At 36.7% G+C, this 16,870-nt stretch overlaps 2 protein-coding genes across 4 annotated transcripts in view; one reads left to right on the top strand and one right to left on the bottom strand.

The window, feature by feature from the left end:
• Positions 1-16,870, bottom strand: part of LOC140171427 (uncharacterized) — a 443,410-nt gene that overhangs the window by 117,558 nt on the left and 308,982 nt on the right. The gene's annotated exons all lie outside the window — the stretch shown is intronic.
• The window catches only part of LOC140171425 (uncharacterized), a 38,452-nt gene that overhangs the window by 14,977 nt on the left and 6,605 nt on the right, over positions 1-16,870 (top strand). For 2 of the 3 annotated variants that reach the window (XR_011861595.1, XR_011861594.1), the window contains exon 4: positions 11,152-11,296. The exons of the other annotated variant lie outside the window; for it this stretch is intronic. The gene's annotated coding sequence lies outside the window, so the exon portion shown is untranslated. The remainder of the gene's footprint in view (positions 1-11,151; positions 11,297-16,870) is intronic. 3 annotated transcript variants of the gene reach the window in all.

Raw genomic sequence — 16,870 nt, 5'->3', positions numbered from 1 at the left:
AAATGAACCTCTTTCAATGTGATTTATGTCTTATACGGTAATAGAAATAAACACATCCCAAAAAGAAAGTATCCAGTTTGATTTTGGTCCATAAGTCAAAGATGGGGTTTTAAATCAAGACCCTACCAAAAGTATGTTACATATAAATTTATTCCGCACATTTTGATACCACATTTGTCCAAATCGATGCAGAATTGATGACACACTGATCTTTTGAATGCAATCGCCTCGACTTTAAAAGTTGCAGTAAATTTGATTGATTTGGGCCTGCTACTCAATATGCTCAATATGGGCAGCGATAGATTAAGGCCAGGGCGCATTAGACGTCTCGCTGAGAGCATGCGCCGCAGATGTCTGGGTGGCAGTCATTGATGCAGCAGGAGGACATACCAGATATTGACTGTGAAGAGTGAATGGTAAATCATTGAGGAAGGAGTAAACATGGTAAAGGAGCATCTGTATTGAATAAAACACATCAAGTGAAGTCAAACAGTCTTATACCGTCTCTGTTATTGTGTACCTTTATGCAAAATCTTATGAAGCAGGAAAACCACATCAATAGGGATTACTGCAACTTTTAAAATTGAGGTGATTGCATTTAAAAGGTCATTGTGTCATCAATTCTGCATCGATTTGGACAAATGAGGTATCAAACTGTGCGGAATTAATTCATCTGTACCATACTTTTGGTAGGTCTTGATTCAAGACCCCATCTTTGATTTATGGACCAAAATCAAACTGAATACTTTCTTTTTGGGATGCGTTTAGTAGCCTTTATTAAAAACATTTAAAAGACATTGCAATAAACCACTACTAGTGTGAGAACTTGGGGATTGGTTTTGTTCGAACTAGTGATTTAGAAGTTCACATAAATAAATGACTGGCACCAAAATAGAGACCCTATCAATGTTAGAATTGTTGAAAATTATAATAAAGCACAACAGGACTCCTACCAAAGAGAACAAATAAACTTGTCTTGCTTTACCATCAGCGACCTAATTAGCACTCCTGTGCTATTTTTAGACTAAAATACTTAGATATTAATTGTGAATGATTGCCATTTTGGACGAAGCCACACTCACAGCGCTATCGTATGTCTAAAATTGGTAGAGGCAAAGTTCAACACAATCAATCGCTTGAAATACAGAGCAACATTTGCTTTGTACTTCTAGGTATTTTAGTCTCAGGCGCTAACTAGCACATGTATGGAGGCCTATTTGAAAGTATGCCTTAACAGTTCATGTGCAGTAGTAAAAAAAGCTAACGTCAGGTTCTGTGCTATGAGTACATTCTACATGGTATTTGTGTACAGTCGCATTTTCATCCAAATTTTAGTAGGCATGTCCACTAAAAATTGAAGTACTTTTATGATTCAGACGTAACTTATTGGCTGGGAATTGATGAAAGAACATTATTTCAAATGAATAGCGGCAGTCCTAAACATTGTTCAATCTTTTAAGGGGGTACTACACCCCTGGCCAATTTGTGTCTATTTTTGCATTTTTCTCAAAAATTATAGCACATTGGTAACAAGTAAGATATGTATATTATAGGGCAAGGACTACAACTACTGTACTGAAAATTCAGCAACTCAAAGCAAGTAGTTATTGATTTATTGATCAAATATTGGTTTTCCCTCATTTTTGAGTGTAACTCCACAACTGTTGTCTGTGCTGAAATAAAATTTCCAGTGCAGTAGTTGTAGTCTGTGCCCCTATAATATACATATCTTACTTGTCCCCAATGCTCTATAATTTTTGCGAAAAATGCAAAAATAGGCACAAAATTGGGCAGGGGTGTAGTACCCCCTTAAGGTTAGCCAAAGGTTTTTCATGCACTTGATTTCAGAGGGGCGTAAGAAAATGAACAAGCGTACTGGGACGTAGGCCTATTTATTATAATAGAATATTGATCCACGGTCAAGACATGAAACTTGGCTTAGCTCGTGCCCGGAGCTCGTGAGTCGAGGGGGGGGTCATGAGGGGTGGCAATGGGCTGGATGCAGGGGGGCACAAGTCATTTTCAGCTATTTTCATAAGGATTTTAAAAATTTTAAAATCCATTGGGGCACTTCCTCTGCCCCCCCCATGCCCGCCCCCATGAAGCTACATGTACAACACCGTCTGGAAAATGTGTTGATTTTGAATGTATATAGCCTTGATATCTTTGATGAAATAAATCAATGTTGCTATATTCCCCCGATTTCAATGTAATAGGGTACAACAATAACATCAACAACAATATCAAAAAGCAATTATTTGTAAATAGAATTTGGGAAGAATATTCAACAAGACATGACAGGCCTACAAATTCCTGAATTATATAAATTGAAAAACAATCACTGCAGTTTTTGAACAATCAAATATAACTACAAAGAAGGAGGCCATGTGTTTTAACCTCGCCGACTTTTCATCACACACTGAGTTGTGAAATTCGCGACACTCTTTCACCTTCAAATGCCCATATTTTTCAAATCATACCCCCCAGCATGATAAAAGTATACATTTTCTGAAAGTAAATTGAACAAGGAATCCAACAAAAGACTCAGAAACACTGACAGATGTAAGGTTCTAATGCTACATTTATGTGAATGAGACAAAACATCAATTGACAGTGGTACCGATGTATAATGTCACTAACATTTCTGTGTTACCCCTGCATCTTATTTTATATCATTTTCTAATAGATCAAAGTAATGGCTTTTCTGCAATATATAAATGTATGGGGGTTATCACTTTTGTAAAATGATACAACCCTTCAAAAAGTGACCAAAATTGAATTAATTTTTCTTATTGTCTTGGAGAACATAGGCCTATCATATACCCTAAAGCAGCTAACTATTTTAACTTTGTACAAAATAATTTTTTAAAGGAAAATAGCAACATATTTGCACACCGCCTATGAGGCTCCCAAAATGAAAACTTGGCTTACAGTTTTGTGCAGAGTGCCCCGCTACCTCCATCACCCCTGCCTTGGCGATTTGGATTGAGTCCCATTCTATAGATGTTCAAGATATCTTATTGACACCTTTCCATAATTAATAATTGGTGTTTTAGCTGTCATTTGATACCAAATTTACTATCAAATCTATTTTTACTCCAATGATACATTAAAAAACCTAATGACCACAGTGAAAAGATATGCTCAAAAAACAAAACACTCATAGTGAAAAGTGTGACACCACCACCCTTTTTGGGTGTTCAGTTCAAAACGCATGGCCAGGAGCAAGAAAGAATAAAGAAATGGTGAAAAAAAGAAAGAAAGAGAGAGAAAGAAAAAGAAAGAAGGAAAGAAAGAAATAGAGAAATGAATAAAAAAAGAAATGAAAAAAGAAAGGGAGAAAGAAAAGAGGGAAGAAAGGAAGTCAAAATGAGAAAAGAGGAAAAAAAACTCGAAAAATCAGCCACGCGGGGCTGGGGACTCGAACCCACAAAAATGATTTATAATATAGATTCGTAGTCCAACGCTCTATCCATGTGGCCATACATGAACTTATGCAATTGCTTGTCCTCGAAGCGGATATAATTATAATTTAATGCAATGATGTGATTACAATTGCGTCCGCATAATGGCTCTTAGAATAAACATGCATGTCGGCGCTGAAATTTTGGACAAACTGATGGAGGAAAAACCTCGTTTTTTTCATTACTAGCTTCAATTTGGAGTGAAAATCAAATGGGATAGCAATTGGCAGAATGTTGAGAAATAATGTAGGTATTCAGATGTCTAAATTAACGTCCCGTAATCAAGATATCGATAATTTCACAAACCTGTTTTTTCTCAAGCAAGATTCTCCAAAATGTTACTCAAAAACGAGCTTCTAACATTGAATCAGTACTATATTTAGTTCAAATAAATGGTGACATTATTTCTTTGATCGGTTTGTAGCACAATACAAAAAAGGAGAAAGCAATCAATCGGTGTGGTTCTAAACGGGGCACACATTTGAGAAAAATAGCATGGAACACGTTTTTCGTCTCTTTTGCATGGTGCGTAAAAAGGATATAAACAAAGAATTTGAAAACGGATTCTAAAATTTTTTATAAACACACAACGAACCAACATTTTAAAAACTGCGATATTTAATTGCTGAGAAAACTTGGTTTTAGAGAACAACTTTATACGTTTTTTATACTTTTCTTTGTGTAACCTTAAGATCAGCACATTTTATCTTTAAATATGATTATATTTCATCATGACATAAGTTTGGTAACATTAATTTTGAGAAATTTGCTCCAACTCAAAGGTTACCTTTACAATGTACTACATTTAGCAATATACTGTGTGTGCATGGAAGCCATGATGGGTAGCATATGCACAATGCACATGGTGGTCAAAAGTGCATAATTTGAGATGGGTTTTGGAAGGCTTAAACATTCTTTGATTTCTTAACATCCTGCACATTTTATCTTCAAAAATAGTTAAATTTTATGAGTATGTAAGTTTGCTTGTCTGAATCAATCCAAATTCTTAGATAATTGCGTTTCAACACCTGATGCACAGAATGGTGTCATTTCAACCTGTTGTAGTTCTCATCTCATTAAATTTTTCTTTAAAAAAAGCTGATCTCTTGATAAAGGAAGGTCTTCTCTATTTACTGACCAATCAGGAAAGAGTTTGGTTAATGTTTTCTGGTGGAATCATGAATTTCTGGAAACCACCTGTTTTAGGTCTAAATCGGGCCAATGCAAGTACTGCATACCATGGAACTCCCTGCATTGATTTGTGTTTGCATGGGTGAGTGCACACAACAGTAAATGGGAACCCGTTCTAGTAGCACATGCATTGACAATGGACATCCCTAATTTTAGACTCTGCCCCTCCCCCACTTGGGCCCAGTCAAATTATGAAAATGTTACATCTTGTCACTAACCCCCCCCCCCCTTTGTCCCCAGAAAAAATCCTGGTTAATAAGTGGTGTGGGAAGGGGGGCGGCTTAGGGGGCACATGCCAGGGGGTGCTGAAATCGTGATGGATAAAAAAATTGAAATTGACGTTATTATGTTTGATGTTGCTGTGTAAGTGTACATGCCAAGGGTGTAGCATTACTTGTAGATCACCGTAAATTGCTATATGTTGAACATACATTGGAACTTTTTTTGAATTTTGTTTTTTATCACTTTTTAAATTCTTACGAGCTCTGGGCAAGAAAAAAAAGGGTCAACAATTAAACTCTTTTGTACCCTTGCCCCGGATGCTATCCCTTAGCTACGCCACTGTTCCTGGCGCCACCACTACTTTAAATGCAAAATGTTTTAATTACATTAAAAACGTTTAGTTGGGTTATTAAAACGCATTAAAAACATTTTTGAAAATGTGTTGTGAAACATTTGGTCCAAGAGATAGCAAGAATTTCTTTGACAAAAATGACCAGGTGTCTTGTTATGATAGTTGGATAGAACATCCCATGGGACATCTGAAAAGTGATGTCTTGAGTATCGTGAGCGGTGGAGCGTGACATCAGAGGTCAATGACCTCAAATTTGACCCGTTTTCCTGTATAATTTGTATTATGCATGCCATTTATTAACAACAGCCTCGATTTTCACATTTTTGGTGTCTAATAAAAGATATTGAAATTATCTATCAAACAAAACCAATATCAATGAGATTTAACAATGTTTCGACCCTAATTTTGAGCCAAAAACGTCAAAATTTAGCATTTTTACCCATATTTTGCAAATTGACCTGACATAAAACTTATAATTTCCTGAAAAGCGTGGGTGCATTACTTAAACATTCTTACTCAAAAACTGACCCATTATGTTCACAAAAAGATGACCAAAAACAATGTGCGTGGATAAAGTCGTTTTTGGGCAAGGACGCTAAAGTGCAATGACCTCTTAAATTTACAATGTAAGAGGTTTTCTGCTATATAGACTGTGGGCTATGCTAACCCCACTCCCCTCTAGGGGGATTTATGGAGGCAGATATTTTTGGGACCCTAATGCATTGAGGTTTTGAAATCCGCTTGCCTGCACATTGGCCAGCGGTGGGTGAGGCGGTGAGGCGCTTTTTTTTTTTTCAAAATGGCCGCCAAAATCACAAAAATCAACATAACTAGGCCAGTGAAGCTCCTAGCAGCATAATTATGATGTCTACACCCATGTTTTTAGGGTCAAGGAATCCAATAGTATCTCTTACATTAACAGGGGACCTACATTTCCAAGATGGCTGCCAAAATTTCAAAATGGCCGACATTGAAAATGAAAATTATCTATATCTCAGTCCTTGAAGCTCCTGCAAGCATAATTTTGATGTCTATACCCATGTTTGCAGGATCAAGGAGTCCAATAAAATCACTAAGAACAGCCCAGGACACAAATTCTAAGATGGCTGCCACTGAATTTTAAAATGGCTGCCATTTAAATCAATTTTGTCTATATCGCAGTCGTTGAAGCTCTAAGGAGCATGTCTCTGATGCATTATGCCGTATTGTCGGAATCAAGGATTCCAGCCAATACATTTAGGTTTTGAAATCCGCTTGCCTTCACATTGGCCAACGGTGGGTGAGGTGGTGAGAGCACTTATTCAAAATGGCATCAATAATGACACAATAAATAATCAACGACATGTCTATTACCTAAACACAAGAAGTATCAAAGCCTTAGTACTTTACTTAGTAGGATAAGTGGGTAAGTGTAATAGCTGTCCTGTGAACATTTGGCAATATATTATATATTGTACTCATATACACATGTCAGCTACACGATGGCAGCTATTGCACTTACCCACTTGGGCACTCAACAGTCGATGTCCCAACTCCAAGATCAACAACTAATCTAATCATATTCAGTAACTCTATTTGTAAAAGGATTAATTCTAGGAAAAAATGAAACGATAGCTAAGAGTAGCTTGATGGCGTAGCTCCCAGTTGCTGATTGGTGCTGAGTTTACTGTACTGGTGATACTGGTGTTGATACAGTAGCTCCCAATTGTTGGTTGGTACTGGGGTATCTATCTACTGTTGATATTGGTGATGATAAAGTAGCTACCAACTGATTGTTGCTGGGTTTAGCTATCTACTGTTGATATTGGCGTTGATGAAGTAACTTCCTATTGCTGATTGGTGTTGATGAAGCAGCTTTCAATTGAAGTAAATGTTCATTGGCGCTAAGGTAGCCATCTACTGCTAATATTGGTGTTGACGAAGTAGCTACCAAATGCTGCTTGTTGCTGTGTTAGCCATCTACTGCTGACATTGGTGTTGATGAAGTAGCTTCCTTTTGCTGATTGTGTTGATGAAGTAGCTTTCAATTGTTCACTGGCAATAAGGTAGCTACTGCTGATATTGGTGTTGATGAATAAGCTTTCAATTCGTCGGACGCATCACATACTGATCTATCTCGAAAAACACGCATTTCGAGAAAATCGCAATTGAAAATCTTCGTATTAAGTTTACTTTTCTATTATTTAATAAGACTATGGATTTTCATGAAAGTGGTTTTAAATTAAATCATATAATTAAAAGATTTATTTAAGTGGAATCTTGAATTATATTTACGTATGCAATATTGCTTATAACTACACTAAAGTTGTAGTTCTGTATGTGAAATAGTTAATTTCCCTATATCGTAAAGTGCATCATACTACTGTCTATCTTGTGGGCTATCTCGAGTTCATGACGGTGGCGTGACTTTAGGCGCATCACATACTGGTCTATCTCAAGCTTATCGAGATAGACCAGTATGTAATGCACTTTAAATACGATATCGGGAAATTAACTATTTCACATACAGAACTACAACTTACGTGTAGTTTTAAGCAATATTGCATACGTAAATATAATTAAAGATTCCACTTAAATAAATCTGATAAGTATATGCTTTAATTTAAAACCACATTCATGAAAATCCATAATCTAATTAAATTATAGAAAGGTAAACTTAATACACAGATTTTCAATTGAGATTTTCTATAAATGCGTGTTTTTTCGAGATAGATCAGTATGTGAAAACCGTATTTTGTAAAAATCATAGATAGTTCAAATTTCATGTGATATTTAAGGAAAAATTGAGGTCTGTAATTTGTTGAATTAGAAGAGCTTCGTAAAAAAGAACTATATACCAATTTTCTCAGAAAAGTCAAAAATTCAAGATAGACCAGTATGTGATGCACCCGACGAATTGTTCATTGGCTCTAATGTAGCCATAAACTGCTGATATTGGTCTTGAAGAAGTAGCTTCATATTGCTGTTTGCTGCTGGGTTAGCTATCTACTGCTGATATTGGTGTTGATGAAGTAGCTTCCAATTTATTGCTGATTGTTGTTGATGAAGTAGCTTTCAGCCTTATAGTTCATTGGCTCTAAGCTAGCTATCTACTGCTGATATTGGTGTTGATATAGTAGCTTCCAATTGCTGATTGTTTCTAAGCTAGCTTTCAACTGCTGATATCCGTGTTCGTGAAGCCCTATTGCTGATTGGTGCTGGGTTAGCCATATATCATTGCCTGCTGGTGTCAATGGCGTTTATGAAGTAGCTCCCTATTGTTGACAGGTGTTGGGGTATCTACTGCTGATATTATACAATTAGATATTTTAAACTATTCAACTGGAATCACGGTTTTAAGAGGCAACAGTTTCGTACCTTATCCTATGTGCATCTTCAGGCCGTCTGTTGGAAGCCACTTCATCAACACCAATATCAGTAGTGGATAGCTACATTAGCAACAGTCAGCAATTGGGAGCTACTATATCAACACCAATATCAGCAGTAGATAGCTAGCTTAGAGCCAATGAACAATAAGGCTGAAAGCTACTTCATCAACAACAATCAGCAATTGGAAGCTACTTCATCAACACCAATATCAGCAGTAGATAGTTAACCCAGCAGCAATCAGCAATATGAAGCTACTTCTTCAAGACCAATATCAGCAGTAGATGGCTACATCAGAGCCAATGAGCAATTGAAAGCTTATTCATCAACACCAATATCAGCAGTAGGTAGCTACCTTAGCGCCAGTGGACAATTGAAAGCTACTTCAGCAACACAATCAGCAAAAGGAAGCTACTTCATCAACACCAATATCAGCAGTAGATGGCTAACACAGCAACAAGCAGCAATTGGCAGCTACTTCGTCAACACCAATATTAGCAGTAGATGGCTACCTTAGCGCCAATGAACATTTACTTCAATTGAAAGCTGCTTCATCAACACCAATCAGCAATAGGAAGTTACTTCATCAACGCCAATATCAACAGTAGATAGCTAAACCCAGCAACAATCAGTTGGTAGCTACTTTATCATCACCAATACCAGCAGTAGATAGATACCCCAGTATCATCCAGCTATTGGGAGCGACTGTATCAACACCAGTATCACCAGTATAGTAAACCCAGCACCAATCAGCAACTGGGAGCTATGTCATCAAGCTACTCTTAGCTATCGTTTCATTTTTTCCAAGAATTAATCCTTTTACAAATAGAGTTACTGAATATGATTAGATTAGTTGTTGATCTTGGAGTTAGGACATCGACTGTTGAGTGCCCAAGTGGGTAAGTGCAATAGCTGCCATGTGTAGCTGACATGTGTATATGAGTACAATATATAATATATTGCCAAATGTTCACAGGACAGCTATTGCACTTACCCACTTATCCTACTAAGTAAAGTACTAAGGCTTTGATACTTCTTGTGTTTAGGTAATAGACATGTCGTTGATTATTTATGGTGTCATTGTTGATGCCATTTTGAAAAAGCGCTCTCACCGCCTCACCCACCGCTGGCCAATGTGAAGGCAAACGGATTTCAAAACCTAAATGCATTGGCTGATATCCTTGATTCTGACAATACGGCATAATGCATTAGACATGCTCCTTAGAGCTTCAACGACTGAGATATAGGCAAAACTGATGGTAGCCATTTTAAAATTCAGTGGCAGCCATCTTGAAATTTGTGTCCTGGGCTGTTCTTAGTGATTTTATTGAACTCCTTGATCCTGCAAACATGGGTATAGACATCAAAATTATGCTTGCAGGAGCTTCAAGGACTGAGATATAGATAATTTTCATTTTCAATGTCGGCCATTTTGAAATTTTGGCAGCCGTCTTGGAAATGTAGGTCCCCTGTTAATGTACGTGATACTATTGGATTCCTTGACCCTAAAAACATGGGTGTAGACATCATAATTATGCTGCTAGGAGCTTCACTGGCCTAGTTATGTTGATTTTTGTGATTTTGGCGGCCATTTTGAAAAAAAAGCGCCCTCACCGCCTCACCCACCGCTGGCCAATGTGCAGGCAAGCGGATTTCAAAACCTCATTGCATTAGGGTCCCAAAATACCTGCCTCCATAAATCCCCCTAGGGGAGTGGGGTTAGCATAGCCCACAGTCTATATGTGCAGAAAACCTCTTACATTGTAAATTTAAGAGGTCATTGCACTTTAAACGTCCTTGCCCAAAAACGACTTTATCCACACACATTGTTTTTGGTCATCTTTTTGTGAACATAATGGGTCAGTTTTTGAGTAAGAATGTTTAAGTAATGCACCCACGCTTTTCAGGAAATTATAAGTTTTATGTCGGGTCAATTTGCAAAATATGGGTAAAAATGCTAAATTTTGACGTTTTTGGCTCAAAATTAGGGTTGAAACATTGTTAAATCTCATTGATATTGGTTTTGTTTGATAGATAATTTCAATATCTTTCATTAAACACCAAAAATGTGAAAATCGAGGCTGTTGTTAATAAATGGCATGCATAATACGAATTATACAAGAAAACGGGTCAAATTTGAGGTCATTGACCTCTGATGTTACGCTCCACCGCTCACGACACTCAAGACATCACTTTTCAGATGTCCCATGGGATGTTCTAACCAAATATCATAACAAGACACCTGGTCATTTTTGTCAAAGAAATTCTTGCTATCTCTTGGACCAATTCTGACACATTTAAGGCACAAGTGTGCAAGTCACAGGTCAAAGGTCATTTGAAATCATTGTCTAAAATTGCTCAAAATAGTGAATGCAAAATCAGGTGACAAGTCTTGTGATCCTTCCATAATTTTTTTCCATACTCAAAAAGTACAATTTAATCTTTATATACCCTGAATATGATGTAGGTTCATTTTCATGTGCAGTCAATTAATAATGTGGTTTGAAATTTTACAATATTAATAAACAAACATTACTTCATGTTGTAACATTTCAGATATTTCGATCCACTGATAAATCTGCAATTGGCAACTTATAAAAGTAGAACCAGGATTAAGACAGAAGAAAGTGTGGATTGTGGTCTTGAACTCATGTGACTCCACTGAAGGACATCTTCATCTTTAGTAAAATTTACTTTCATGGTGGGTTTGAGGTGCACATAGTACTTTTACATCTTTCAATATTGTTTAGGTTCGTGTAAACTTTACTCTGTAAATACTTGTTGCAAAACAGGGAAATGAAACTTTTGAAACCATTTACCTGTGCATTTTGCGGCATTAAGCATTATTCTTTGGACAAATTGAAAACTCATCTTAATAGACATATGATTAAATATGTGTGGGGTCATAGATGCAAAAGTGTGTTTTGTCCGAAAAGCTTATTAAAGCTGCTAAGATATTTTCATAGCCACAGGAATCTATGGTACTACCGGTGTAAAAAGTTGAACGTTAGTGAAAAACCCTTTGAGTGTGAGTACTGTCAGAAATGTTTTGCACACAAAAGTTTCCTTATGAACCGTTTCAGAATTCACACCATAGAGAAACCCTTTCAGTGTGAGTACTGTCATAAATGTTTTTCACGTAATGATTATCTAAAATTACACATCAGATTTCACACGAAACAGCAACCATATAAGTGTGAGTACTGTCAGAAATGTTTTGCCCAAACAAGTGTCCTTGTTCGTCATATCAGAATTCACACCAAAGAGAAACCCTATCAGTGTGAGTACTGTCAGAAATGTTTTGCCCAAAATAGTACCCTTGTGACCCATATCAGAACTCACACAAAAGAGAAGCTCTTTCAGTGTGAGTACTGTCAGAAATGTTTTACACGGAATAGTGATTTGAAAAAACACAGGACAGTACACACCAAAGAGAAACTTTATCAGTGTGAGTACTGTCAGAAATGTTTTGCCCAAAATAGTACCCTTGTGACCCATATCAGAACTCACACAAAAGAGAAGACCTTTCAGTGTGAGTACTGTCAGAAAGGTTTTGCCTACAAACATGTCCTTGTGAACCATATCAGAACTCACACCAAGGAGAAACCATTTCAGTGCCAGTACTGTCAGAAATGTTTTACACAGAATGGTGATATGCGAAGACACATGAGAATTCACACCAAATAAACAGTGTCCTTGTTGACCACATTAGAACAATACTATCAATGTTAGTATTGTCAGGAATGTTGGTTTCCGAAAACGGTCTCAGATGCTATATCAAAACTCGCACCAAAGAAATACCACTTGGTGTGAATATCATCAGATGTGATTTTTAGTCTCCGCCAAGAACTGATGAAGGGGTTATATAAATAATGCTAGGCTTCCCTGCATTTGTGCACCTGATAATGCGATATCATTTGAATCAAGCAAGTATGGGTGTCCATCTGAGCAGCATACATGCATCTCAAGCAGGTGGTGCTTGAGTTTGGAGGTCGGTCATAGGGCAGAACATGCTTACACCCCATAAAAACTAGAATTCACACCAAAGAGAACCACTTTCAGTGTGATTATGTGTGGTACTAGAAATAGTAGTACAAGGAACATTTACATGATCTTTTTTCATGAATGCTTGAAGGGACAACATTTTATGTTATACATAAGAATTTGATTTTCCAAATATACCAGTAGTGACAAAATTACATTTTACATGTTTTGTTTTCAATATATAAAAAACAGACAAATATCAAAAAAAAAAAAAAATCTTCCTTAATTTTTGTGTCTATTTTTGAAAAGAGCTAACTAAATTTTTTTTTTATTTTGTCACAAAAAAATTGGGATAATAACAGTGTATTTTTGTGATTTTTTCAAAAAGAAAAGGTTATTTATTTAGTCCCTATGGGATTCCTTGACTCATTTCCTTTCCAAAAATGTATAGTGTTGAATACTTTGGACACAAACTTCTCTCCTATTACTCTGGCCTCAAACGTCTTTTACTTATTTTTTGTGTGTATTTGCTATGCAGCAAAACGATAAACTGCAATGTATAATGGGATATTCCCTTCAGCTGCTGTGTAGTGTATTGGTTTCATCTTGCAAAATCACTGAACCTGAAAGTTTGGTACATCTTGGATTTTTGCAAAAACATCTAAAGATGAATGTTCAAAGTGCTCTGTCCTGGTTTTTACAAGGTTTTGCATGAATAGTTTGAGAACAATAGGGCAGTTAAAGCCATAATGTATGATCTTATAATATGAACAATAGGGTAATTAAAGCAGGATTTCGTGATCCTAGCACTCTTTTTATGACATTTTTCAGTAGATATCCAGGAAAAAAGATTATTCCGAAAATTTCAGTTGTTTACGATTTTGCGTTTGCGAGTTATGTATGATTATGTGTGTTACACTGTTGTAATTTTGTTCTGGTATACCAGAACGAAATTCAAGTTTGATGATATTTTTGCTAAACGAATTAATCTGCAAGAATTTTTTGGTACATAAACATGTAGCCAGAGGTTTCCAGTGGTATAAAAATCTCAACTTTTTTTGAGTAAAGTGGGGGGATGAGGCTGTGGATCACGAAATGCCCTTTTAAGATAAAATGTCCATATGCAATTAATTTTGACACAAAATGTAAAGCCCTGTTGCAGGAAAACAAATTGATGCTTAAATCTCAAAAGTTTATAGATTGTATGTTTTATGTTGATTGTCATGTAATAACAACTTACTGTAAATTTGATGTAAAATGTGCATAATTTTCATTCGTAAATGCAACAAAAATGAAAGTGACCACAAATTGTTATCACTAATTGAAGAACGTTGGTTATATTGTATCTAACATTATTTTTGCATACATATTCTTTTTTTCTGACTCAATTTTCACTTTTACTGTCAGAAATGTATTGGTGATGGAAGGGATCTTGTGCTTCACATTAAATATCACATGAAAGAGAAATCTTTAAAAAGTGTCAATGTTGTCAAGAAGTATTTCTTTCAATTCATAAGGCTTAAAGCCATATTATAACATTTGCTGAGGAGAATGCCCTCGCAAAAAATGTCAAATTCTGGTTTTTACACAATTGTGATTTACTTTAATAAACAAAGATACTCTGCAAAAATCAAGATTTTAGGTGCTGTAGCTTTTTCAAAATCTGACAATTTTTTATTACGATGGAAATATTAGTTGAACGTGTATGAGATGTTTGGCACAGTACATACATGTACACGGTGTGTGGGACACACATACATATCAGAGCATGCGCGTATTTGGGGGGGCTTTTGGGCACGAGCCCCCCGGGGTAAAAGCAGGGGGCACCCAAAACCAAGGGGTGGAGGAAGATGAAGGGGCGGCAAAAAGAGAGGCGGCGGTAGAAGAAGGGCGGCAAAAAGAAATAGTAAAGAGAGAAGGGCGGAAAAAATTTGTGAAAAAATGGTACTATACATCAAAATGTGTTGCTTTCAGGGCGCTAGTGCCTGTAATCCTTTTCGGGCTGTTGAGGCAAAATTGAATTTTCTTCAGCGCCCCTGGGTAGGAGCGGCCACGGTATGCCACTGCATCAGAGGATCGTAGCATATTACAACCGCCGGAGTAACATGCATTGGCGCTAGTAGTAAATTCCAATTTTCTTTACTTTACCTCACTTGTTCGGCTCAAAATTAAAGGGACATATCTGACAGTAAAAGCTAACATTTTATGGAAAATAAATACTAATCTATTTTTACAGAAATGTTATAAAATGGCTTTAAAGAGCTAGAATTCACATAAAAGAGAACCACTTTCAATGTGACTTTGTTATATACAGAACTAAAAATAGTAGTCTTTTTGTCAAGACATTTAAAACATTTAAAACACATGCACAAAAAACCACTACCAGTGTGAGAACTTATATTAGGGATTTGTTTAAGGGGGTACTACACCCATGTGGTATATTTGTGACTGTTTTTGCATTTTTCTTAAAAAAATAATAACACACTGGTAACAAAAGTTATGTATATTATTGGGGCAAGGAATCCAATTACTACACTGACAAGAGGTTCAGTATATGCGATAGGAAACGAGGTACATCCTAGCGGTACCTTATTTCTTATCATAAATAACAAACCGCTTGTCTTGGGTCACTGAAATTCCAGTGTAGTAATTGGATTCATTGCCCCTATAATATACATAACTAGTTACCACTGTGTTATTAGTTTTTGAGAAAAATGCACAAATAGACACAAATTTATCGAGGGGTGTAGTACCCCCTTAAGTGATTTAAAAGTTCACATAAATGACTAGCACCAAAATAGAGACCCTATCGATGTTAGAATTGTTGAAAATTTTAAAAAGCACAACAGGACTCATACCAAAGAGAAAGCATAAACTTGTCTTGCTTTACCGTCGGCAACTTAATTAGCATGCACCCCTGTGCTAATTCGAGACTAAAATACCCAAATCTTTGGACGAAGCCACATGCACTGCAGTGCTGTCTTTGGCCAAAATTGGTAAAGACAAATCAGAGCTTGTTCGACCTGATCGATTGCTTAAAATAGAGAGCAATGTTTGCTTTGTACTTAGGTATTGTAGTCCCAGGCGCTAACTAGCACATGTATGGAGGCCTATTTGCCTTAACGGTTCATGTGCTATGAGTACAGTCTACATGATATTTGTGCAGTCACATTTTCCCCAAAATTTTAGACTCACCCCTCACTTGGCCCCAAATTATGAACAGACAGGGGGGGGGGGGGGGGGTGAAAACAGCAAATGTAGGCATTTAATAGAAGTAGGTAAAGCCAAAAATTACCAGTCAAGTAAAGTATACCTATCACTGAATGCAACGTATCTTGCTGTGAGTTTGGGAAATCCCTGAGTAAAGAATTGACTGTGAAAAGTATACCTATCACTGAATGCAACATATTTTGCTGTGAGTTTGGGAAATCCCTGAGTAAAAAATTGACTGTGAAAAGTATACCTATTTCTGAATGCAACGTATCTTGCTGTGAGTTTGGGAAATCCCCGAGTAAAAATTGACTGTGGAATTTGAGTTTTGACTTTGTCCCTAACAAGCTCTGTCAATCATACTCACCATCTATCCAAGCATGGAAGTACAAGAACTACATGCAGCAAGTGAGAACAAAAAGAGCAACTTGATGTGTCGGAAAAAGTAAAATGCAGACTAGACGGTACACAAGGAGGGGGGGGGCAAATGTAGGCATTAGAAATAGGTAAAGCCAAGGGCCACAGAATTGCAAAACCTGCAAAAACAATGGGAATACAAAAGTGCACTAGAACAAGTGATGTGTGCACATAATTATAAGCAAACACAATAAACCAAACAACATGTAGGCACAAAAACAGGCAAAGTTTACAAAACAGTATTCTTCAATTTAAGGATTAATAAAAAGTATAGGTTGTTGAACTAATTCTCGCGTTTCACAATACGATGCTAAAATATGCAGTGCATCATGGGAAAAGGTCGACATCCAAAGCCCGCGTAATACGAATACAATACAGGAACATGCATCATTGTGGGTTTAAATGTCATTATAACGGTGTTACATGTGAATGCACACTACAACAACAATTTACAATTATAGTAGATCCATTTTCTATCTATTGATCACAGGGAATCCTTCGTGGAGCTGTTTTCAACATATTTGTTATCACACTCGTGTGAAAATTCAATAGCAGCTAGAACGGCGATGTCGACTCTGGAGTCAAAAATTGGACCGCCAAGAGTAACCGCTGGCGGCGACATGTTATATGTTATATACTGCGCCAATAAAGTATCCTTACACTT

Source organism: Amphiura filiformis, chromosome 15, assembly GCF_039555335.1.
Source record: "Amphiura filiformis chromosome 15, Afil_fr2py, whole genome shotgun sequence".
In the NCBI taxonomy this organism is placed as follows: Eukaryota; Metazoa; Echinodermata; class Ophiuroidea; order Amphilepidida; family Amphiuridae; genus Amphiura; species Amphiura filiformis.
Note: the sequence above shows the minus strand (reverse complement) of the source record. Positions and strands in the feature narration are given on the sequence as shown.